Source organism: Bos indicus, chromosome 4 (assembly GCF_029378745.1).
Source record: "Bos indicus isolate NIAB-ARS_2022 breed Sahiwal x Tharparkar chromosome 4, NIAB-ARS_B.indTharparkar_mat_pri_1.0, whole genome shotgun sequence".
In the NCBI taxonomy this organism is placed as follows: Eukaryota; Metazoa; Chordata; class Mammalia; order Artiodactyla; family Bovidae; genus Bos; species Bos indicus.
This window is the reverse complement of record NC_091763.1, coordinates 47,858,394-47,885,331: the sequence shown is the minus strand read 5'-3', so window position 1 is coordinate 47,885,331 and position 26,938 is coordinate 47,858,394. Positions and strand designations below refer to the sequence as shown.

At 40.5% G+C, this 26,938-nt stretch overlaps 1 long non-coding RNA gene across 2 annotated transcripts in view; it reads left to right on the top strand.

Annotated features, from left to right (window-relative positions):
* The window catches only part of LOC139182701 (uncharacterized), a 697,507-nt gene that overhangs the window by 557,748 nt on the left and 112,821 nt on the right, over nt 1–26,938 (top strand). The window contains exon 6 of one of the 2 annotated variants that reach the window (XR_011566224.1): nt 970–11,009. The exons of the other annotated variant lie outside the window; for it this stretch is intronic. This is a non-coding gene — a long non-coding RNA (uncharacterized lncRNA). Of the gene's footprint in view, nt 1–969; nt 11,010–26,938 lie in introns of those variants that run through there. 2 annotated transcript variants of the gene reach the window in all.

Sequence of the window (26,938 nt, the reverse complement as noted above, 5' to 3'; positions counted from 1 at the left end):
TATACTATTTCTTTCAAAAAACAAAACACTCTGCACATTTTATAACAATCTTCCTGAGCACAGGCTTGCTGGAGTTCTACTTGGCAGAGGCTTCTCATGGAAGCCCCAGATATGCCTCCTGGCACCCAGGGGTATTCAGCCCTCCGTCTTTGTCAGTCGGTTGGGTTATCTACAATGGTATCTTCCTTTTCAATGCCCATTATTACTGTTACGGTTGATTCACTACCCACCTGGGCCAGGCTTGGCGTCCTCTGTCATTTCCATGACTCCTCCAACTGCTCCAACCTGGCCTCAAACCTCCAGTCTCTTCCCCTTTCACCCCACTGCCACTAGTTCTAGAGCTCAGAACTTATCCTCTCACTCTACTGCTTAAAAACCCACCTCACTGGGGCAGGATCAAATGCAGACTCCACAACACAGCACTCACGGCCTTTCCAACTTGGCCCTCAACTAGCCTTACAGTGTGTGTAAGAATGTAACACACACACGTTAATTTAACACAAGCATTTGACTATCTGCCAAACACACTATATTTTTCAAGTCTCTGAGTTTGCATGCACTGTTCCCCTTACCCAGAATGCTCTACCCTTCCTGTGTCTGGCAGACATCCCATTCTGTGTGCCTTGACTGATGCTCTCAGGTTGGCCCGTGATGTTCCTGCCTGTCTGACCGTGGTACCCTGTGCTGAGCCTCTGCCGATGAACTCATTCCATTGATTACAAATGATAGGATTTTATTAACTCATCTGTCCAATTTAATGTAATCTCTTTGTGAAGAGGATAGAATAAATGGTGGGTAGAATGTTATTTTCTAAATAAATTTCCAGAAGGCATCAACAGCAGAGTTGCAGGGTCTTAACTGGTATGCAGACCAGTCACCCATAAGCCTATAAGGGAATGGTTGGGAAACAATAGCTTTGGTGCAGAAAGTCAGTGATTGAAGAGATATTACTGATACCTCCCTCCGCAGGACCCCTGGGGCCAGAGTTGAATGTCTTCCGGACAGCCAGAGAGCGGAGCAGGCTCCAGGAGTGGGGAGAGCCATAGAAGCCAGCTCCTGTGTTCTGCTCAGCGAAGGAGAATGGAGCGATGCCCCTCCTCACATTTTCCAGACTCTCCTGCTTTCTATTCCTCTGCCCTGCCTCATCTTCTCCAAGATGCAGCACACCCACCTGCATCTTTCATCTTAATTAGAGGATTTTTCCCAAGGGTTCCCAACATTGAGAGTTTTTAAAAGCTATCATTCATTGTCTCTTGAGCTAACTGCAGAATATGTTGGAATGTCTGAGGGCAAAACCTGGACAAATAATGCTGAGTTAAGCTGACTAGTCATTAGAAAATCAAAACATATCCTACTCTAGGCCCCTTTTATACCACCATGGATCTGTAATACTTTCAGAAGTTTCCGTGGTAACAGCTGTTCACTTTAGTTCTAAGTAATCCCATGTGAATGAGATTGTCAGTGGGAATATGGTTGGTTCTACGCCCATCATAATCTTAAGGAAACATCAAAACCTCAGAATTTAATAAACTATTAACCTATTTAGTGTGCTCACTTTCCCCATGGTGAATTATTCAGATCCTTAGTGTTTTCTTTTTACTGTTCATTTTAACAAAACAAATCTTGAACATTGAGCAAAAAAAAAAAAGAAGAAAAAAAAAATTCAGACTTGACTCTCCCGCTTTTGACTTGAATGACTTTGGTTAAGTTATGTAACATCTCGGAGCCTCAGTTTCCTCATCTGAAAAATGGAGTAAGACCACCTTGCTCACCATATAGGGATGCTGTGAGGCTCGTAATGAGAAACAGAGTTTTTTAATGCTCTAAAATGGGTCTTAAAAAGACAAAAATTCCCTGGCTTTTTAGTATTGCTATCACAAGGGGATTAAAAAAAAAACAGATGAAATCAAAATATATTCTTCATAGCTCACCTTGATGAGAGGAGATAAAAATTGCTGTCTCCACTGAGACAGGATTATCAGTGGCTTTTTCTTTGACCTTTCAAATGTATTTTATGTAAAGCGAGATCAGAAGAGAAGGTTCTGAAACTGAAGGAAGAACAAAGACTTGGCATTAAGCTGTATAAAATCAAGCATGGAGGAAGAAATAATTTGTGAAGCTGGGCCTGTCTACTCGATCCTTAGGCGGGCTACCCGTTCTCTACATAGTTCTCACCACCTCTAAAAAAATCATTTTATTCTGTAGAAAATATGGATTAGCATTCTTTTGCTCATTCAGTGTTGAGTAGTTGTACGTTCGGAGAAGGCGATGGCACCCCACTCCAGTACTCTTGCCTGGAAAATCCCATGGATGGAGGAGCCTGGTAGTCTGCAGTCCATGGGGTCGCTAAGAGTCGGACACGACTGAGCGACTTTACTTTCACTTTTCACTTTCATGCATTGGAGAAGGAAATGGCAACCCACTCCAGGAGCCTGGTGGGCTGCTGTCTATGGGGTCACACAGATTCGGACACGACTGAAGTGACGCAGCAGTAGCAGTTGTATGTTCTCATGCCAGTACTTTTGTGAGCAGGTCTGTGTAGCCATGTGGGTGACACATGACTCACTGTGGGAAGTGAGGACTGCCCTGCCCCTCATCCTGAGTGGTGCCAGCCGTGGAGACAGAGCTCAAGGATGACATCACCAGGAATAAGTCACGTTGGAACTGAGACTTTGTGCCTTGCAGGAGGGCATCTCTTGGGCAAAGATCTTGAGAGACTGCCAAGTGCAGAGAGGGGAGACCACACTCCCCAGTCAGGACACAGAGGCCATGTCGGCAGTCCCTCCCACCTTAAAATTTGGCAAATTCTGCTGATTCATCCTCACACAGCAGAATTCTCTCAGGGGTGGGGGTGGGGGTGCTGGGAACACCCTATGCTGTGTGACACAGGGAGTCCCATAGGAGTTGCAGCAAAGCTTCGGAGTTGTGGTCTGAATGCAAGTTTGGTCCAGGTTCCCCTTCCTCCACCTGTGCATCAGAACCCTAGAGCCAGGAAACAGGGATGTAAGGGGGTTGAGAGGTGATCTTGTCACATGTTGCTCTGTTTCTTTTCAATGAGAAACCTGCTTCATGAAATGCATTCTTACTTCAGGGAAAATGGGATTCCTGTGGGTTGAATATAAATGGAGTCTGGGACTTAGCAGATTTGAAGGAAAAATTAGTATCTACTGTTCAAGGAAAACCCCCCAAGCTAGTAACTTCTCTGGGAATTTCCACCATCAAAGGGGGTTCTGGGGAGAATTCTAACTGGAGAGGGGGGTGCCCTGCACCGTGCAATGTGACGAATATGCAGATGTCATGGCTGTTTCTTTATTTTTCTCCATAAGAAAGGCTGGATTAGAGACAGGTGGAGGGGAAGCGGGAGCTGAAGGTTCCCAGCAGCCTCAAGTACTGCTCAGTTCCAAGTAACTGGTGGGTATCAACCCTACCTTGCAACTCTCCGTACTTCAGGATGTAGTTTCCATTTCACCTTCTGATTGTTGGCTAGTTGACCCTCCAGTCATGCCTTGTCTTTTCTGGACTATGAGTGGATGAGGACAGGCTCTGTCTAAAGCAGTTATATTCCCCAGTGGCTAATAGTAGGAGCTTGGTATCCTCTTGTGGAATGAGTGAATGAATAAACAAATGGGTTTATTCTGTCCCTTACTGTAGTCTACTCTAATGGCCCATTTTCTTGTCTGTCTTCCATCCCAAAACTGGATGTTGGGTTAGGGCAGGAACTGTCTCCTTTGCTCACCAGAACTGTGTATCCCAAAGTCAACGATAGTGCCAAACCATAGTATTTAAAATATGAAAGGGAAGAAAGGATGAGGAGACCTGAGCCTCTTAGAGTCTTTCTTCCACTTGGAGAGGACAGATCAGCACATGGAATGACCATCAGTTAAACTGATAGCTGTGGCAGTTCAGAAGGTGTGAGATGCCCACAGAAGGGGAGATGATGTGAACTGGAGATGGGTTGCCTGGGACTGAGAGGACCGGAAAGCTGTGCCCCAGGAAAGATTGATCAGGGAACTGATGATGTGAGCAGTTTTGTGGGACAGTATTGGAGAGCTCAGAGACTTCTGAAAGGAAGAGTTAGAAAAAGCATCTAACTGATCTGTGTTACTTGGGCTCAGGTTATAGGCAGGGAACAATGGGACGTGAGAGTTCTAGGTCCCTTTCTCCCAACCTCTCTGCCTGGAGCTGGGCTGCCATGAAAGCAGATGCAATCTGGCTTCCCAGACAAGCCTGTCTCGGCTGGCAAAGCAACCCTAGTGACACCTTTGTTGGTCAGCTTGCTTTCGTCTTTACACTTTACAAGTGTTTTGCATGAAAGGTTCACTCAAAACAGATGTAATAGCATTTTAGTGGCAGAAGAATCCACTTGAGTTGTATTGATAGTTGGGTCAGCAGACAGAATGTTCTGGGTGATGGTTTATAAACCCAAAGAGAAACTGAGATTACAGAAAATATATGTTGGTTTATGCTCCTGCCACCTGGCACAGAGCTCCTCACCCTTATAACTTCCTGAGTGATAAGAACTAGGAGCATCTTATTCTAGTATTTGGTCTTTGACCCTGTCCCTGACACAGGGCTCCAAAATCTGTTGTAAATTCCTAATTTGTGCAAGTTCGAGGATTCCTAGTTAATCTGTATGTACTAAAAGTTTCACCAGTGAAACAGTATCTCTAATTCCCTTTGTGGTAGCCACCCCTCCCCCAGGCATAGTCACATGGAAAGTGATGAGGTAACTATGTCCTTTGGAGAACTGACGTCAGATGTTAACTCACCCCCTTACAGAGTTTATTTTTGATTAGTTGATAACTAACCATCAAAGGATAAATAACCATCCCTTGGATTTGAATTAAAACTGGTGTACCTACCCATTACACAATGCCTATGCTGAAATATTTAAGTTAATTACAGACCACATAGCACAGAGAATTATGACATTTTCTGAGTTTAGAGAGACTTTATTTATTGTACACGTGTGGATGGGATCCTCTTGGGCAGTGAGGAGGAGCTGGCACCTGAGTGCCAAGGTACCAAAACCAGCTGACTCGACTACCAATGTGTCAGGGATCTCCCCAGCCCTCATTCTCCTTAGTTTCTGCCTTATCTTCTTATGTCCTGGATTATTTTAATAACTCCTTAGCCAGTCTCATGTCAAATATTTTCTGATCCATCTCCTCCCTTCCCTTCAGTCAAATCCATTCATTTCATAACCATTTGTGTATTCTCTCTGCTGCTGCGGCTGCTGCTAAGTCGATTCAGTCATGTCCGACTCTGTGCGACCCCATAGGCAGCAGCCCACCAGGCTCCGCCGTCCCTGGGATTCTCCAGGCAAGAACACTGGAGTGGGTTGCCATTTCCTTCTCCAGTGCATGAAAGTGAAAAGTGAAAGTGAAATCACTCAGTCGTGTCTGACTCTCAGTGATCCCATGGACTGCAGCCTACCAGCTCCTCCATCCATGGAATTTTCCAGGCAAGAGTACTGGAGTGTGGTGCCATTGTATTCTCTCTAAACAATCTAATATGGAACTTGATGGTTTAAAGCCTTTCAAATGGTATGCCCACTCTATTCTGAATAAAGTCCAAGCCTCTTAACTCCTTAACTTGGCTTAACTACCCTACCCGCTGTAAATTACTCCCTGTAACTTCACAACCTACCACCTCCTGTAACCTCCTCCTTTGCTGTTGACACTTGGATCGGGATGGAATGTTTAGAGTGACCATCTTGCCTATTTCATCTTGTTCATGCCTCAGTACCTTCGAATGAGATGTTCTCTCTTTTTCAGACTCACCCCACCCCATGTAACCAATCCCTACTATCCTGAAATAATTTTTCAGGATGCAAGAATAATATATAAAAAGTCAGTTGTATATCTATATATGAGAAATGAAAGGTGAATTAAAAATCAAAATCATTTGTAATAGCATCAAAACCATCATGTTTAGCAATAAATTTAACAAAATATATGCAAGTCTTATATGTTAGTAGCTATAAAACCTTGATGAGATAAAGAAGAACTAAATAAATTGATAGGTATTTTGTGTTCAGGGAATAGAAGACTCAATATTGTTAAGAGGTTTATTTTTCTGAAATTGATATATAGATTATATTCCCAATCAAAATCCACCAGTCTTTAGGTAACTCTTGACAAACTAATTCTAAAATGTACTTGGAAGGTCAATAGTTCTGGAATAGCCAAGCTGTTTTCAGGCAGGACAAAGTTGGAAGACTCACTTTACCTGATTTTACAATTTGTTATAAAGCGTCAGTAATGAAGTCACTATGACATGGGCCTAAGGACAGACCATAGTTTAATGGCAGACTGCTGCTGCTGCTGCTGCTAAGTCACTTCAGTCATGTCCAACTCTGTGCAACCCCATAGACGACAGCCCACCAGGCTCCCCCGTCCCTGGGATTCTCCAGGCAAGAACACTGGAGTGGGTTGCCATTTCCTTCACCCATGCATGAAAGTGAAAAGTGAAACTGAAGTCGCTCAGTCGTGTCCAACTCTTCACGACCCCATGGACTGCAGCCCACCAGGCTCCTCTGGTCCATGGGATCTTCCAGGCAAGAGTACTAGAGTGGGTTGCTATTGCCTTCTCCAAGTGGCAACTCTGAATGGCAGACTAGAGGGTCCAGAAATAGGACTTATTTCAATTGATTTTGACAAACATGACAAGATAATTCAATGGAGAAGGAATAGTCTTCTCCACAAATGGTGCTGGGACAATTAGACATCTACATGTGAAAAAATAAAAGGGTACTCTGTCCTTACCTCACACCTCAGGGAAAAATTAACTCACACTGGATAACAGATTTAAATGGAACCTAAAATGATACAGCTTCTAGGAGAAAAATACAGAATTCTTTATGATTTTCTGTTAGGTAACAATTTCTTAAAGAAGACACAAAAAGCCAAACCATGAAAATTTTTTTTAAATGCTAAATTCAACTTTATCAAAATTATTCTATTTGAAAGCCACTGTATTAGTCAGGGTTCTCCAGAGAAACGAAACCAATGGGATATATATTGAGTTGACCAAAATGTTTGCTTGGGTATTTCCATAAGATGTTATGGAAAATCACGAACGGACTTTTTGGCCAAACCAATGCATAGGAAAAGATTTATTATAAGGAATAGGTTCATGCAATTTTGGAGATTGAGAAGTCCCTCAGTGGGATGATTCTGTACCAGATATGAGAACTGGGGCAGCTGATGATGTAGTTTCCAGTCCAGGTCTGAAACACTAGGAGCCAAGAGCACTGAGGCAGGAGAAGATTGATGTCTCAGTGCAAGCAATGAGTCAGGAAGGAAGAGGAAAATTCCTCCTGTGTCTCCCTTTTCTCTTCTTTGGGCCCTCAGACAATTAGATGATACCTACACTTGTTGGAGAGGGCAGTCTGTTTTACTGAGTCTGTCGACTCAAGTGCACATCTCATCTGCGAACATCCTCACAGACACATGCAGAAATAGTGTCTAATCTGAGTACCCCATGTCCAGTCAAGCTGACCGTGGAGGCCACTGTTAACAAAATGAAAGAACATCAGGGCATACGTCTGGTAAAGGGCTTGTGTCCAGAATACACAAAGAACTCTCAGAAAGAAGACAGTCCAGTTAAAAATTGGGCAAAAGATTTGAACAGGATAAAGGTGATTTACACATAGACAATAAACACCTTAGGATGTTCAATATCATTATCCATCAGGGAACTGTAAGTTAAAACCACAATGAGATACAACAATACACCTGTTAGAATGGGGGAAAAACTGAGGATACAGAGTATTCATGAGAATGGAGAGCAACCAGGATTCTCATACGTTACTGCTGAGGAAGCAAAATGGTACAACCACCTTGGGAAACTGATTGGCAGTTTCTTACAAAGGTAAAATTATATTCACCATGAGATTCAGCAAATCTACTCTTAGATATTTATCCAAGACAGCTAAAAGCTAAAAGATAATGTTGTTAAAGTGTTCCACTCAATATGTCAACAATTTTGGAAACTCAGCAGTGATCACAGGACTGGAAAAGGTCAATTTTCATTCCAGTCCCAAGGAAGACTAATGCCAAGAATGTTCAAACTACCATTCAATTACGGTCATTTCACATGCTGCTGCTACTGCTGCTAAGTCGCTTCAGTCGTGTCCGACTCTGTGCGACCCCAGAGATGGCAGCCCATCAGGCTCCCCTGTCCCTGGGATTCTCCAGGCAAGAACACTGGAGTGGGTTGCCATTTCCTTCTCCAATGCATGAAAGTGAAAAGTGAAAGTGAAGTCACTCAGTTGTGTTGGACTCAGCGACCCCATGGACTGCAGCCCACCAGGCTCCTCTGTCCATGGGATTTTTCCAGGCGAGAGTACTGGAGCGGGGTGCCATTGCCTTCTCCAATGCTAGCAAGGTAATATTCAAAATCCTTCAAGCTAGGCTTCAACAGTACATGAACAAGATGTACAAGCTGGATTTAGGAAAGACTGAGGAACCAGAGATCACATAGCCAACTTCTGTTGGATCATAGAGAAACCAAGGTAATTTCAGAAGAACATCTACTTCTACATCATGACTACAGTAAATCCTTTGACTGTGTGGATTGCAACAAACTGTAGAAAATTCCTGAAGAGATGGGAATACCAGACCACCTTGCCTGCTTCCTAAGAAACCTGTATGCAGGTCAAGAAGCCACAGTTAGAACCAGACATGGAACAACAGACTGGTTCCAAATCAGGAAAGAAGTATGATAAGGCTGTATATTGTCACTCTGCTTATTTAAATTCTATGCAGAGTACATCATGAAGACTGCTGGGCTGGATGAAGCACAAGCTGGAATCAAGATTGCTGGGATAAATATCAACAACCATTGTTAGGCAGATGATACCACCCTAGTGTCAGAAAGTGAAGAGGAACTAAAGAACCTCTTGATGAAAGTGAAAGAGGAGAATGAAAAGGCTGGCTTAAAACACAGCATTCAAAAAACTAGGATCGTGGCATCCATTCCCATCACTTCATGGCAAATAGACAGGGAAAAAGTGGCAATAGTGACAGATTTTATTTTCTTGGGCTCCAAAATCACTGCAGATGCTGACTGCAGCCATAAAATTAAAAGACACTTGCTCCTTGGAAGCAAAGTTGTGACAAATCTAGACACCATATTAAAAAGCAGAGACATCACTTTGCTGACAAAGGTGCACATAGTCAAAGCTATGGTTTTTTCAATAGTTGTGTACGGATGTGAGAGTTGGACCATAAAGAAAGCTGAGTGCAGAAGAATAGATGCGTTTGAACTGTAGTGTTGGAGAAGACTCTTGAGAGTCCCTTGGACTGCAACGAGATCTAACCTGTCAATCCTAAAGGAAATCAAACCTGAATATGCATTGGAAGGACTGATGCTGAAGCTCCAATACTTTGAATACCTGATGGGAAGAGCCAATTCATTGAAAAAGACCCTGATGCTGGGAAAGATTGAAGGCAAGAGGAGAAGGGGACGACAGAGGATGAGATGGTTGGATGGCATCACTGACATACTGTCAGCAAAGACAAGACCGGGAGCTGGTCAAGTATGCTTGATTGTAGTAATGGTTATATGATTGAATGCATTTGTCAAAATTCAGAACTATGTACCAAAAGTTTGTATTTTACAGGGCTTAAATTATCTCTCAATAAAAATTTTGAAAGAATTTAAGAAAATTTAAGAATTTCTAGCACTCTCAAAACCCTGAAGATTTCAGGAGCATGGAACTTAAATGCTTAACTTTCAGAAATTCCCTTTATACTTGCTGGAAGTGCCTTTTGCCTAATAATTACTTTGTTGATAGTCATTTGTTTCTGTTCAGCAAGATGATCCTGCAATTTTCTGTCCCTCTCACTCTTTCCCTCTTTTTCATTCTTTTTCCTTTTCACGCCCTCTTTTTTAGTAAAAATGTGACTTTCACGCCTTTAGATGTTGCTGGCAGTGGTTCTGGAGAAAGATTTATGTCCTCATTGACAAAGGTACTCTTTGTGAACTGGATTCAATGGAGCTGTAAGGCCACATTGTATTGGGAGTTCTAGAATGATCTTTAACTGCTTAAGTAGGTTTCTGGAGACTTGATAATTCCTATGGAGGATACCAGATATAGCTGTCAAAGGCTGCCCTGTTTCATCTGGCAAACCTGTGTCTGGGCATCCACAATCTGACTTATATAAAATATGGAAATTGAGGGCAGCCATTGGCATCAAGGATATGGCTATACAACTGCAATGTTGGGGAACAGGGGCCGAAGTCAGGAAAATCTTAGACAAATGAAGGAGGGAGATAGAAGTTTGATATCCATAGAGGGCACTGCTTGTTCCTTTTGAAATTCTAATTGCTAAAAAATGTTTTTCTCACTCTCTTTCTCTCAACTGTTTTGCAGTAGACATTTCCAGACATTTACAAAAATAATGTTTGACTTACTCCCATCACTCAGCTTCAAAAAAAAAAAATCCATTTATTACCAACCTTTTTTGAACTATATCCCTACCCACCACTTACCTTAGGTTATTTGGAAGGAAATTTCTAGATATCATATCATTTCTTCTATAAATATGATAGTTCAGTATGTATGTAAAATGTAAATACTGTTTTAAAATAACTATAATTCTATTACATCTAAAAATGTAACAAATTCCTTGATACCATTAAATGTCAATATTCAAATCTCATAAGTGTCACTGTTGGCTTTATTTTATGTTTTCTTTGCATCAGCATGTTTAAAAATTATTTAAGTCAGCATCCAAGCAAGGTCTATTCTTTATTTGGTTATTTTGCCTTTTATGCCCTTTTTCCTGCCAGGCTTCCCAGGTGGCGCTAGTGGTAAAGAACCCGTCTGCCAATGCAGGAGGTGTAAGAGATGCGGGCTAGATCCCTGGGTTGGGAAGATCCCCTGGAGGAGGAAATAGCAACACACTCCAGTATTCTTGCCTGGGAAATCCCATGGACAGAGGAGCCTGGAGGGCTACAGTCCAGAGAGTCACAAAGAGTCGGACATGACTGAAGCAACTTAGCACCTTGCCTTTTTTAATCTATAGGTTTTCTCTCCATTTATTTTCATTCTAATAAACTATTTTCTAGAACAGTTTTAGATTTATAGAGAGTTGAGAAGATGGTTTAGAGAGTTTTCATATACCCTATATATACGTGCATGGTGACTCACTGCAGTCATGTCCATCTTTTTGTTACCGAAAGGACTGTAGTCCACCAGGCTCTGTCCATGGAATTCTCCAGGCAAGTATACTGGACCGGGTTGCCATGCCCCCTTCAGGGGATCTTCCCAACCCAGGGATGGAACCCATGTCTCTTATGTCTCATTGGCAGGCAGATTCTTCACCACTAGTGCCACTGGATACAGGGAAATCACCCTGTATCTAGTTTCCTCCATTATTAATGATATTCATATAGTGTATTTATTACAAAGAGTGAGCCAATGTATCAGTAGATACATTGTTATTAACTAAAGTCTAGCAATTATTCAGATTTCCTTAGATTTTTACCTAATGTCATTAACTGGCTCCAGGATCTCATAAAGATATGTTATGTTTAATCATGTCCTCTTAGGCCTCCTTTTGACTATGACAGTTTCTCAGACTTTGGTTTTGGATGACAGTAACAGTTTTGAAGCATACTGGTCAGATATTTTGCAAAATGACTCTGAGATTTGTGTATTTTTCTCATGGTTATACTGGGGTTATGGCTTTGGGAGAGAAATATTAGGGAGGAAAAGTACAGTTCCTATCACATCACATCAAAGGCATAGTAACATGCCTTACCATGCTAGATGTTGACCTTGATCACCTGACTGAGGTACTCTTACCCATTGTAAAGTTACTCTTTTTGTCTTTCATCATTCACACACTGTATTATTTAGAATAAAGTCCCTATACACCACTCACACTTAAGGAGGAGGGAATTATGAGCCATCTCCTTAAAGTCAGAGTATTTATATAAATTACTTGGAACTCTTTTATTTGGGAGATCTCTCTCTCCTCATATTCTTATTTATTCAACCCTTCATTTATGTTTGTATAGACTCATGGGTACTTAATTTTATTCTTTTGGCTATAATCTAATGCTACTTCATTTTACTGCTCAAATTGGAGACTTCTTCAGTTGATTCTTGTATCCATTTATATACCCCCATAGCTTGCTTGTTTTTGAGCAGTTCCATACTTTCTAGGAATATAGAATACTCCAGTTTCATTTTTATATTTTTTAACCAGTCCTAGGATTAGGCATTCTTCTCAGAGGCTGTGGTTTCTTTTTTTGCAGAATGGTATTAGAAGCCAAAATTTAGTCTCTAAGAGTGCTCATTGTTCTAGGATTTCTCAACTGACAGAGCAAAATAATGTAAAAGTATATACTAACCTGTGTGTATATATGCATATCAATAAATATTGACATTTCTATGTGTAACCATCTGTCTGTTATGCTAAACATGAGTTCCTACTGATATTTGCAGTTTTAATCCATTACCACAAGGATCATTCTGGCCTCCTTCCCTTGCTTATCTATAAGTTTTCACTTCAACAGTGAGAAACCTGGCTCCTACTATCCACCATCCATTTATTTAATTATTTGATTCAAAAACACATGTATACAAGTATCATAATTGTTTAACACAAGGAAATAACCGTCAGCTAGAATGCAGTGCTTATGTGCAGTTCCTTTTGCTTTTAGCCTAACAAGCGCCACTCATTTCCACAGTTACTTAGGTCACTTGGCACTTAGGTTAAACATACACCTACATATAACCTAGCCACTGTACCCCGGTATTTACCAAAGAGGAGTGTGATATGTCCTACATACGATTATACACACTTGCTGATAGCATCTTTATTTATAACAGCAGAAAACTGAGAACAACCCAAACTGTCTATGCATTGATGGGTGGATAAACAAATTTGATACATCCAAACAAAGGAATACTATTTAACAATAAAGGAGTGAGCTATTGATATGTGCACAATATATATGAATCTCTAAACTATCTGAAAGAAGACAGATACAGTGCCTAATATAGTACATATTATATGAGACCATTTATATACAATTTAGAAAATGTAAACTAATCTGTGATTTTTTTTCTTTTTTTAATTTACTTTTTTATTGAAGGATAATTGCTTTACAGCATTTTGTTGTTTCTGTCAAACCTCAACATGAATCAGCCATAGGTATACATATGTCCCTTCCCTCTTGAACCTCCCTCCCATCTCCTGCCCCATCCCACCCTTCTAGGTTGATACAGAGCCCCTGTTTGAGTTTCCTGAGACATACAGCAAATTCCCATTGACTGTCTATTTTACATATGGTAATGTAAGTTTCCATGTTACTCATTCCATACATCTCGCCCTCTCCTCCCCTTTCCCCACGTCCGTGAGTCTATTCTCTATGTCTGTTTCTCCATCGCTGCCATGTAGATAGATTCTTCAGTACCATTTTTCTAGATTCTGTATATGCACATTAGAATACGATATTTATCTTTCTCTTTCTGACTCACTTCACTCTGTATAATAGGTTCTAGGTTCATCCACCTCATCAGAATTGACTTGAATGTGTTCCTTTTTATGGCTGAGTAATATTCCATTGTGTATATGTACCACAACTTCTTCATCCATTCATCTGTTGATGGACATCTAGGTTGCTTCCATGTCCTAGCTATTGTAAATAGTGCTTCAGTGAACAATGGGATTCATGTGTCTTTTTCAACCCTGGTTTCCTTAGGGTATATGCCTAGGAGTGGGATTGCTGGGTCATATGGTGGTTTTATTCCTAGTTTTTAAAGAAATCTCCATATCATCTTCCATAGTGGCTGCATCAACTTACATTCCCACAAACAATGCAAAAGTATTCCCTTTTCTCCACCCCTCTCCAGCATTTAATGTTTGTAGACTTTTTGATGATGGCCATTCTGACCAGCGTGAGGTGATATCTCATTGTGGTTTTGATTTGAATTTCTCTAATAATGAGCGATGTTAAGCATCTTTTCGTGTGTTTGTTAGCCATCTGTATGTCTTCTTTGGAGACAGGTCTGTTTAGGTCTTTTCCCCACTTTTTGATTGGGTTGTTTGTTTTTCTGGCATTGAGTTGTATGAGCTGCTTGTATATTTTGGAAATTAATCCTTTGTCAGTTGTTTCATTTGCTATTATTTTCTCCCACTCTAAGGGTTGTATTTTCACCTTGCTTATAGTTTCCTTTGCTGTGCAAAAGCTTTTAAGTTTAATCAGGTCCCACTTGTTTACTTTTGTTTTTATTTCCATTACTCTAGGAGGTGGGTCACAGAGGATCTTGCTTTGATCTATGTCATTGAGTGTTCTGCCTATGTTTTCCTCTAAGAGTTTTATAGTTTCTGGTCTTACATTTAGGTCTTTAATCCATTTTGAGTTGACCTTTGAGTATGGTGTTAGGAAGTGTTCTAATTTCATTCTTTTACATGTAGCTGTCCAGTTTTCCCAGCACCATTTACGGAAGAGGCTGTCTTTGCCCTATTGTGTATTCTTGCCTCCTTTGTCAAAAATAAGGTACCCATAGGTACGTGGGTTTATTTCTGGGCTTTCTATCTTGTTTCATTGGTCTACATTTCTGTTTTTGTGCCAGTGCCTTACTGTCTTGATGACTGTAGCTTTGTAGTATAATCTGAAGTCAGGAAGGTTGATTCTTCCAGCTCCTCCTTTCTCAAAACTGCTTTGGCTATCCGGGGTCTTTCATGTTTCCATATGAATTGTGCATTTTTTTGTTCTAGTTCTGTGAAAAATGCTATTGGTAATTTGATAGAGATCACATTGTATCTGTGATCAGATTGCATTTGGTAGTATAGTCATTTTCACAATATTGATTCTTCTACCCAGGAATACAGAATATCTCTCCATGTGTTTATGTCATCTTTGACTTCTTTCATCAGTGTCTTATAATTTTCTGTGTACAGTTCTTTTGTCTCCTTAGGTAAAGTTTATTCCTAGATATTTAATTCTTTTTGTTGCATTGGTGAATGGGATTGATTCCTTAATTTCTCTTTCTGATTTTTCATTGTTAGTATATAGAAATGCAAGTGATTTCTGTGTGTTGATTTTGTATCCTGCAACTTTGCTAAATTCACTGATTAGCTCTAGTAATTTTCTGATACTATCTTTAGGGTATTCTGTGATGTACAATACCATTTATCTGCAAACAGTGAGAACTTTACTTCTTCTTTTCTGGGCTGAATTCCTTTTATTTCTTTTTCTTCTCTGATTGCTGTATCTAGGACTTCCAGAACTATGTTGAATAATAGTGGTGAAAGTGAACCCCTTTTCTTGCCCCTGATCTTAGGGGGGAATGCTTTCAGTTTTTCATCATTGAGAATAATGTTTTCTGTAGGTTTATCATATATGGTCTTTACTATGTTGAGGTAGGTTCCTTCTATGCCCATTTTTTGAAGAGGTTTAATCATAAATGGGTGCTAAATTTTGTCAAAGGATTTTTCTGCATCTATTGAGATAATTATATGGGTTTTATCTTTCAATTTGTTAATATGGTATATCACATTGATTTGCATGTATTGAAAAATCCTTGCATCCCTGAAATAAACCCAACTTAATCATGGTATATGAGCTTTTTGATGTGTTGCTGAATTCTGATTGCTAAAATTTTGTTGAGGATTTTTGCTTCTATGTTCATCAGTGATATTGGCCTGTAATTTTCTGTTTTTGTGTTGTCTTTGTCTGGTTTTGGTATCAGAGTGATGGTGGCTTCATAGAGTGAGTTTGGAAGTATTCCTTCCTCTGCAATTTTTGGAAAGAGTTTTAGAAGGATAGGCATTAGCTCTTCTCTAAGTGTTTGATAGAATTCTCCTGTGAAGCCATCTGGTCCTGGGCTTTTGTTTTGTGGGAGACTTTTGATCACAGCTTCAATTTCAGTGCTTGTAATTGGGTTGTTCATAATTTCTATTTCTTCCTGGTTCAGTCTTGGAAGATTAAACTTTTCTAAGAATCTGTCCATTTCTTCCAGCTTATCCATTTTATTGTCATATAGTTCATAATAGTCTCTATAATCCTTTGTATTTCTGCATTGTCTGTTGTAACCTCTCCTTTTGCATTGCTAATTTTGTTGATTTGATCCCTCTCTCTTTTTTTCTTGATGAGTTTGGCTAAAGGTTTGTCAATTTTTTTATCTTCTCAAAGAACCAGCTTTTAGTTTTATTAATCTTTGCTATTGTTTCTTTCACTCATTTTTTATTTATTTCTGCTCGGATCTTTATGATTTTTTTCCTTCTATGAATTTTGGAGGGTTTTTTGTTCTTTTTCCAGTTGTTTTAGGTGTAAAGTTAGGTTGTCATTCAATGTTTTTCTTGTTTCTTGAGGTAGGATTGCATTGCTATAAACTTTCCTCTTAGAATTGCTTTTGCTGCATCCCATAGGTTTTGAGTTGTCATGTTTTCATTGTCATTTGTTTCTAGAAATTTGTTGATTTCCCTTTTGATTTCTTCAGTAACCTGTTGGTTATTTAGAAACATGTAATTTAATCTCCATGTGTTCATGTTTCTTACAGTTTTTTCCTTGTAACTGCTATCTAGTCTCATAGCATTGTAGTCGGAGAAAATGCTTGATAAGATTTCAATTTTCTTAAATTTACTGAGGTTTGATTTGTGACTCAATATGCGGTCTATCCTGGAGAATGTTCCACATGCACTTGAGAAGTTGTGTTCTTTTGCATTTGGATGGAATGTCCTGAAGATATCAATGAGATCCATCTCATCTAATGTATCATTTAAGATTTGTGTCTCCTTATTAATTTTCTGTTTTGATGATCTGTCTATTGGTGTGAGTGGGGTGTTAAAGTCTCCTACTATTATTGTGTTACTGTCAATTTCTCCTTTTATGTCTGTTAGTGTTTGTATTATGTATCGAGGTGCTCCTATGTTGGGTGCATAGGTATTTACAATTGTTATGTCTTCGTGACATTGTACAGGAGACAGGGATCAAGACCATCCCCATGGAAAAGAAATGCAAAAAAGCAAAACGGCTGTCTGGGGAGGCTTTACAAATAGCTGTGAAAAGAAGAGACATGAAAAGCAAAGGAGAAAAGGAAAGATATAAACATCTGAATGCAGAGTTCCAAAGAATAGCAAGAAGAGATAAGAAAGCCTTCTTCAGCAATCAGTGCAAAGAAATAGAGGAAAACAACAGAATGGGAAAGACTAGAGATCTCTTCAAGAAAATCAGAGATACCAAAGGAATATTTCATGCAAAGATGGGCTTGATAAAGCACAGAAATGGTATGGACCTAACAGAAGCAGAAGATATTAAGAAGAGATGGCAAAATACACAGAAGAACTGTACAAAAAAGATCTTCATGACCCAGATAATCACGATGGTGTGATCACTCACCTAGAGCCAGACATCCTGGAAGGTGAAGTCCAGTGGGCCTTAGAAAGCATCACTACGAACAAAGCTAGTGGAGGTGATAGAATTCCAGTTGAGCTATTCCAAATCCTGAAAGATTATGCTGTGAAAGTGCTGCACTCAATAAGCCAGCAAATTTGGAAAACTCAGCAGTGGACACAGGACTGGAAAAGGTCAGTTTTCATTCCAATCCCAAAGAAAGGCAATGCCAAAGAATGCTCAAACTACCGCACAATTGCAGTCATCTCACACGCTAGTAAAGTAATGCTCAAAATTCTCCAAGATAGGCTTTAGCAATATGTGAACCGTGAACTTCCAGATGTTCAAGCTGGTTTTAGAAAAGGCAGAGGAACCAGAGATCAAATTGCCAACATCCGCTGGATCATCAAAAAAGCAAGAGAGTTCCACAAAAACATCTATTTCTGCTTTATTGACTATGCCAAAGCCTTTGACTGTGTGGATCACAATAAACTGGAAAATTCTGAAAGAGTTGGGAATACCAGACCACCTGATCTGACTCTTGAGAAATTTGTATGCAAGTCAGGAAGCAACAGTTAGAACTGGACATGGAACAACAGACTGATTCCAAATAGGAAAAGGAGTATGTCAAGGCTGTATATTGTCACCCTGTTTATTTAACTTATATGCAGAGTACATCATGAGAAATACTGGGCTGGAAGAAGCACAAGCTGGAATCAAGATTGCTGGGAGAAATATCAATAACCTCAGATATGCAGATGACACCACCCTTATGGCAGAAAGTGAAGAGGAACTAAAAAGCCTCTTGATGAAAGTGAAAGAGGAGAGTGAAAAAGTTGGCTTAAAGCTCAACATTCAGAAAACGAAGATCATGGCATCCGGTCCCATCATTTCATGGGAAATAGATGGGGAAACAGTGGAAACAGTGTCAGGCTTTATTTTGGGGGGCTCCAAAATCACTACAGATGGTGGCTGCAGCCATGAAATTAAAAGACGCTTACTCCTTGGAAGGAAAGTTATGACCAACCTAGATAGCATATTCAAAAGCAGAGACATTACTTTGCCAACAAAGGTCTGTCTAGTCAAGGCTATGGTTTTTCCTGTGGTCATGTATGGATGTGAGAGTTGGACTGTGAAGAAGGCTGAGCACTGAAGAATTGATGCTTTTGAACTGTGATGTTGGAGAAGACTCTTGAGAGTCCCTTGGACTGCAAGGAGATCCAACCAGTCCATTCTGAAGGAGATCAGCCCTGGGTGTTCTTTGGAAGGAACGATGCTAAAGCTGAAACTCCAGTACTTTGGCCACCTCATGCGAAGAGTTGACTCATTGGAAAAGACTGATGCTGGGAGGGATTGGTGGCAAGAGGAGAAGGGGACGACAGAGGATGAGATGGCTGGATGGCATCACTGATTCGATGGACGTGAGTCTGAGTGAACTCCGGGAGTTGGTGATGGACAGGAAGGCCTGGCGTGCTGTGATTCATGGGGTCACAAAGAGTCGGACACGACTGAGCGACTGATCTGATCTGATCTGATCTGATGTCTTCCTCTTGGATTGATCCCCTGATCATTATGTAGTGTCCTTCTTTACCTCTTTTAATATTCTTTATTTTAAAGTCTGTTTTTCTGATATGAGGATTGCTGCTCCAGCTTTCTTTTGCTTACCATTTGCATGGAATATATTTTTCCATTGTCTCACTTTCAGTCTATATGTGTCGTGAGGTCTGAAATGGGTTTCTTGTAGACAGCATATATATGGGTCTTGTTTTTTTCATCCATTCAGCCAATCTGGGTCTTTTGGTTGGAGCATTTAATCCATGTACATTTAAACTAATTATTGATATATATGTTCCTATTGTCATTTTCTTAATTGTTTGGGGTTGATTTTGTAGATCATTTTTCTTCTTTTGTATTTCTTGACTATAGAAGTCCCTTTAACATTTGTTGTAAGCTGGTTTGATGGTACTAAATTCTCTTAACTTTTCCTCATCTGAAAAGCTTTTTATTTCTCCATCAATTTTGAATGAGATCCTTGCTGGGTACAGTAATCTTAGTTGTAGATTTTTTCCCTTTAAGTACTTTAAATATATCCTACCATTCCTTTCTTGCCTGAAGAGTTTCTGCTGAAAGATCAGCTGTTAAGCATATGGGGTTTCCTTTGTATGTTACTTGTTGTTTCTCCCTTGCTGCTTTTAATATTCTTTCTCTGTGTTTAGTCTTTGTTAATTTGATTAGTAAGTGTCTTGGCATATTTCTCCTTGGGTTTATCCTGTATAGGACTCTTTGTGCCTCTTGGACTTGATTGACTATTTCCTTTTTCATGTTGGGGAAATTTTCAATTATAACCTCTTCAAAAATTTTCTCATGCCCTTTCTTTTTCTCTCCTTCTTCTGGGACCCCTATAATTTGAATGTTGGTGCATCTGATATTGTCCCAGAGGTCTCTGAGGCTATCCTCAGTTCTTTTCATTCTTTTTACTTTAGTCTGCTCTTCAGAAATTATTTCCACCATTTTATCTTCCAGCTCACTGATTCGTTCTTCTACTTCAGGTATTCTGCTACTGATTCCTTCTAGAGTATTTTTAATTTGAGTAATTGTGTTATTTGTCTTTGTATGTTTATTCTTTAATTCTTCTAGGTCTTTGTTAATTGATTATTGCATTTTCTCCATTTTGTTTTCAAGGTTTTTGACCATCTTTATTATCATTATTCTGAATTCATTTTCAGATAGTTTGCCTATTTCCTCTTCATTTATTTGGACTTCTGTGTTTCTAGTTTGTTCCTTCGTTTGTGTAATATTTCTCTGCTGTTTCATTATTTTTTTTTAACTTACTGTGTTTGAGATCTCCTTTTCCCAGGCTTCAAGGTTGAATTCCTTATTCCTTTTGGTTTCTGCCCTCCTAAGTTTGGTCCAGTGGTTTGTGTAAGTTCTGTATAGGGTGAGATTTGTGCTGAGTTTTTGTTTGTTTGTTTTTCCTCTGATGGGCAAGGCTGAGTGAGGTGGTAATCCTGTCTGCTGATGATTGGTATTGTATTTTTGTTTTATTTGTAGTTTAGATGAGGCATCCTGTACAGGCTGCTACTGGTGGTTTAGTGATCAGTTCAGAGTCACTCAGTAGTGTCCAACTCTTTGTGACCCCATGAATCACAGCACACCAGGCTTCCCTATCCATCACCAACTCCCAGAGTCCACCCAAACTCATGTGCATCGAGTCAGTGATGCCATCCAGCTATCTCATCCTCTGTCGTCCCCTTCTCCTCCTGCCCCCAATCCCTCCCAGCATCGGGTTCATTTCCAAGGAGTCAACTCTTCACATGAGGTGGCCAAAGTACTCCAGTTTCAGCTTCAGCATCAGTCCTTCCAATGAACACCCAGGACTGGTCTCCTTTACAATGCACTGGTTGGATCTCCTTGCAGTCCAAGTGACTCTCAAGAGTCTTCTCCAGCACCACAGTTCAAAAGCATCAATTCTTCGGTGCTCAGCCTTCTTTATGGTCCAACTCTCACATCCATACATGACCACTGGAAAAACCATAGCCTTGACTAGATGGACCTTTGTTGGCAAAGTAATGTCTCTGCTTTTGAATATGCTATCTAGGTTGTTCATAACTTTCCTTGCAAGGAGTAGGCATCTTTTAATTTCATGGCTGTAATAACCATCTGCAGTGATTTTGGAGCCCTAGAAAACAAAGTCTGACACTGTTTCCACTGTTTCCCCATCTATTTCCCATGAAGTGATGGGACCAGATGCCATGATCTTCGTTTTCTGAATTTTGAGCTTTAAGCCAACTTTTTCACTCTCCACTTTCACTTTCATCAAGAGTCTCTTTAGTTCTTCTTCACTTTCTGCTGTGCTGCCAAGTCACTTCAGTTGTGTCCAATTCTGCGTGACCCCATGGACTGCAGCCTACCAGTCTTCTCTGTCCATGGGATTCTCCGGGCAAGAACACTGGAGTGGGTTGCCATTTCCTTCTCCAATGCATGAAAGTGGAAAGTGAAAGTGAAGTCACTCAGTCGTGTCTGACTCTTAGCGACCCCATGGACTGCAGCCTACCAGTATCCTCCATCCATGGGATTTTCCGGGCAAGAGTATTGGAGTGGGGTGCCATTGCCTTCTCCACTTTCTGCCATAGGGTGGTGTTATCTGCATATCTGAGGTTATTGATATTTTTCCCAGCAATCTTGATTCCAGCTTGTGCCTCCTCCAGCCCAGCATTTATCTTGATGTACTCTGCATATAAGTTAAATAAGCAGGGTGACAATAGACAGCTTTGACATACTCCTTTTACTATTTGGAACCAGTCTGTTGTTCCATGGCCAGTTCTAACTGTTGCTTCCTGACCTACATACAGATTTCTTAAGTGGCAGGTCAGGTGGTCTGGTATTCCCATCTCTTTCAGAACTTTCCACAGTTTATTGTGATCCACACAGTCAAAGGCTTTGGCATAGTCAATAAAGCAGAAATAGATGTTTTTCTGTAACTCTCTTGCTTTTTCCACGATCCAGCAGATATTGGCAATTTGATCTTTGATTCCTCTGCCTTTTCTAAATCCAGCTTGAACATCTGGAAGTTCATGGATCATAGTCTGCAATGGGGGGATGGGGAAGAAGAAAAAAAAAAAATAAGAAAGAAAAGTCTGAAGAATCTACAGAACAAGTCAAAACATAAGAATAATAAATGCTTTTCTTGAGTCACTGCTGTCAGAGTCCTTTCCCTTGCTGGGAGTCACAGTCCACCTCACCTCCCTAGGATGCCCTCCAATACTGTTTTGATCTCTGGACCTGCTGTGGGGGCAGCCCAGATTCTAATCTGGACCTACTCCCCTGTATTCTTGTCTTCAATGTCCACAGCTATCAGAACTAGTACATTTTCTTTTGTGGGGGCTTCGAATGATCTTTCGTATATTCCATAGACACAGAGTCTGCGTAGCTGATCGTGTGGACTTAATCTGCAGCTTGTACAGCTATTGGGAAGGTTTTGGGTCTTCTTCCTTAGTCACACTGCCCCTGGGTTTCAATTGTGGTTTTATTTCCACCTCTGCACATGGTCATCCACTGGGGTTTGCTCCTGAGGCTGCCCTGAAAAACGGGTTTGCCCCTGTGAGGGCCAGGTGTGGAGGTGGTACAGCTGCTTGTGTTGCAGGGGTTCTGGCAGCACCAGGTACTTAAGGGAGTTGATGGCTAGGGCAGCAGGAAATATAATGCTCTAGAAGGGTATGGCAACCAGTATTGGTCAATATGCTCCAGTGTTCTTGCCTGGAGAACCCGTCTACCTAACAGAGAAGCCTGGCAGGCCACAGTCTACAGGGTCGCAAAGAGTCGGACACTACTGAAGTGACCCTGCACGCATAGATCAAGAGTTTTTTTTGCCTGTGGCAGCTCTGCCCCAGTGAGAATTGAGCATGAAGGTGGCACAGCTGCTTGGAGTGATGGGACCCTGGTAGCACCAAGTGTGCAGGGACATGGACTGCCTCTGCTGCAGGAGTTATGGCCTTATCAGTCATTTTTCGAGCCTCTTGAGGCTGATGATGAGAAGGTTTCTTTGGCCAGTCCTTCTTCATAGCTCCAGCCATTCAGGCACTTACAGGGTTCCCTTGCCTGAGGTCTTCTCTGTTGTTCCACGCATCAGACAAATGGAGTGCCCTCGCTGCCTGGGGTCCTACTCTGTAGATTGGCAAGTGAGGCACTTAAAGGGACACCCTGGGTGGGGTCTTATTCTGTAGTTCAGTGCATCAGGCATTTGATGGGCCAGCCTCTCTATTATTCAGCTGCCAATGCTGGTGTGTAGCGGGGAGAGGCTATGGTGATGGCTCTACTTGCTGTGCATGACTCAGCAGTATTGCCTTGCTTCCATGGCTGCCCAGCTTTCCTCCATAGGCATTTCCCACCAGTCTCCTCCTGGATCCATCTCTCCACAGTCAACAGCAGCCCTCACCCTGGGATTGCTCCACAATCCCTAAGCTCCAGTTCCCAGCTGCTGTGTCTTCCAGGTGGTCTGCATCCCTGCCCAGGGTATGTATGGCTGTGGCAGGGACTGTCTGATTCTCATTCTATTTAGGCTGCCATGGATCAGCTGTTTCCCTCTCAGCCTTAAATGTTTCTCTTCTGACCCAGACAATTGCCCCAATGTGGGGATCAGACCTTTGCTTCAGTTCCTCCACCAGCTGAGGGCAGGTCCAGTCCTACTAACACTTCTGTTTCTCCCCCTAGTTCCTTCCTCCTACCGAGTTTTGCCTGGGTCTATATATTCTTTTCTGCTGGTCAGGTACTCCTGTCCACTCTCAGCTGGTGTTCTGCATGTGTCTGAAAATGTACTCCTGATGTATCCATGGAGAGATGTACTCCACGTCCACCTACTCCTCTGCCATCTTTAATCTGTGATTTTTCAAAGTTGATCAGGGATTGCCTGGATTGAAGGATCTGGGCACAGGGACAGGAGAGAGGGACTATAAAGGAGCAATCTCTTTAATTTTAAGTTTGTATTGGGCTATAGTTGATATACAACATTTTGTTAGTTTCAGGTGTACAGCAAAGTGATTCAATAACACATATCCATTCTTTTTCCAATTCTTTTCCTATATAGGTTATTAGAGAATATTGAGTAGAGTTCCCTGTGCTATACAGTAGGCCCTTCTTGATGATATTTGGATATGGTAGGAGGTATATGTTAATCCCAAATTCCTAATTTATCCCCTCCTCCTTCCCCACTTGATACCATACGTTTGTTTCCAAAGTCAATGACTCTGTTTCTGTTTTGTAAATAATTTCATCTGTAACATCTTTAGAGACTCCACATATAAGTGATAGCATATGATATTTGTCTTTGTCTGTCTGACTTATTTCACTTAATATGATCATCTCTAGGTCTATCCATGATCAAGTTTAGATCCATCTATGAAATAATGCAAATGATATAATTTCACTCCTTTTTATGACTGAGTAATATTTCATTGTCTATATGTACCATATCTTTATTCATCTGCTGGGCATTACATTTGCCTCCATGTCTTGGCTATTATAAATAGTTCTTCAGTGAATGTTGGGGTGCCTGTGTCTTTTTGCATTATGGTTTTCTCTGGATAGATGCCCAGACGTGGAATTGCTGGATCATAGGGTAGCTCTATTTTTAGATTTTTAAGGAACCTCTTTACTGTTCTCCACAGTGGTTCTACCAATTTACATTACCAGCAATAGTGTAGGAGGTTTCCCTTTTCGGCACACCTTCTCCAGGATTTTTTGTTTGCAGACTCTGATGATGGTCATTCTGACTGGTGGAGGTGATACCTGGCTGTAGTTTTGATTTGCATTTCTCTAATAATTAGCAATGTTGAGCACATTCTCATCTGTTTTTTGGCCATCTGTATGTCTTCGTTGGAGAAATGTCTGTTTAGATCTTCTGTCTTTTTTTTAATTGAGTTGTTTGGGTTTTTTTTTTTTTTTTTTAATTGAGCTGCATGAATTGTTTGTAGATTTTGGAGATTAATCCCTTGTGGGCAGCTTTGTTAACAAGTATCTTCTCCTATTCTATGAGCTGCCTTTTTGTTTTGTTCATGGCCTGCTTTGCTGTGCAAAAGCTTTTAAATTTAATTAGGTCCCACTTGTTTACATTTGTTTTTGTTTTCATTACTCTAAGAGGTGGATCACTGAAGACGCTGCTGTGATTTATGTCAAAGAGTGTTCTGCCTATGTTTTCTTCTAAGAGTTTTACAGTATTTGATCTTAATCCATTTTGAGTTTGTTTTTGTGTATGGTATTAGAGAATGTTCTAATTTCATTCTTTAACATATAGCTGTCCAGTTTTCCCAGCACCAATTATTAAAGAGACTCTCTTTTTTCCATTGTATATTCTTGCTTCCTTTGTCATTGGCTAATTAACTATAGATGCCTAAGTTATTTCTGGGCTTTCTACCCTGTTCCATTGGTCTATATTTGTTTTTGTGCCAGTACCATACTGTTTTGATTGCTGTAGTATAATTTGAAATCAGGGAGCCTGATTCCTCCAGTTCTGTTTTTCTTTCTGAGGATTGCTTTGCCTAGTTGGGGTCTTAACTATTTCCATATGATTTAAAAATTATTTTCTAGTTCTGTGAAAAATGTCATTGGTAATTTGATAGGTTTGCATTGAATCTTCAGATTTCCTTGGATAGTATAGTCATTTTGACAATAGCGATTCTTGCAATCCAAGAACAATGTATATCTTTCCATCTGTTTGTTTTGTCATTTGACTTCTTTCATCAGTATATTATAGTTTTCAGAGTATGAGTCTTTTACCTCCTTAGATTGATTTATTCCTAGATATTTTATTTTTTTGATGTGATGGTAAATTGGGTTGTTTCCTTGATTTCTCTTTCTGATATTTCTTTGTTAGTATATAGAATTACTGAAGAGTTTTGTGTATTAATTGTTTATTCTGCAACTTTCCCAAAATTTAATGAGTTCTAGTAATTCTCTGATAGCATCTTTAGAATTTTCTTTGCATAGTATCACATCATCTGCAAACAGTGATAGTTTTACTTCTTTTTTCCAGTTTGGAATTATTTCTTTTTCTGCCATGATTGCCATGGCTAGCACTTCCAAAATTATGTTGATAAAATTTACTAGAGTGGACGACATTGTCTGGTTCCTGATCTTAAAGTACTTTCAGCTTTTCACCTTTCAGTATGACATCAGCTGTGGGTCTGTCACGTGTTTCCTTTCTTATATTGAAGTATGTTTTCTCTATGTCTGTTTCTCGAGAGTTTTATCATAAATGGGTGTTGAATTTTGTAAGAAGTTTTTTTTTTTTTGCATCTATTGAGATGATCGTGTGGTTTTTATTCTTCAGTTTGTTAACATGGTGTTCAGTTCAGTTCAGTCACTCAGTCGTGTCTGACTTTTTGCAACCCCAGGGACTGCAGCATGCCAGGCCTCCCTGTCCATCACCAACTCCCAGAGTTTACTCAAACTCATGTCCATTTAGTCAGTGATGCCATCCAACCATCTCATCCTCTGTTGTCCCCTTCTCGTCCCACCTTCAAACTTTCCCAGCATCAGGGTCTTTTCCAGTGAGTCAGTTTTTCACATCAGGAGGCCAAAGTATTGGAGTTTCAGCTTCAAGATCAGTCCTTCCAATGAATACCCAGGACTGATCTCCTTTAGGATGGACTGGTTGGATCTCCTTGCAGTCCAAGGGACTCTCAGGAGTCTTCTCTAACACCACATTCATAAACATCAATTCTTCTGCACTTAGCTTTCTTTATAGTCCAACTCTGACATCCATACATGACCACTGTAAAAACCATAGCCTCGACTAGATGGACATTTTTTGGCAATGTAATGTCTCTGCTTTTGAATATGCTATCTAAGTTGGTCATAACTTTCCTTCCAAGGGGTAAGTGTCTTTTAATTTCATGGCTGCAATCACCATCTGCAGTGATTTTGGAACCCCCCCAAAATAAAATCAGCCACTGTTTCCAGTGTTTCCCCCATCTATTTGCCATGAAGTGATGGGGCCAGATGCCATGATCTTCGTTTTCTGAATGTTGAGCTGTAAGCCAACTTTTTCACTCTCCTCTTTCACTTTCATCAAGAGGCTCTT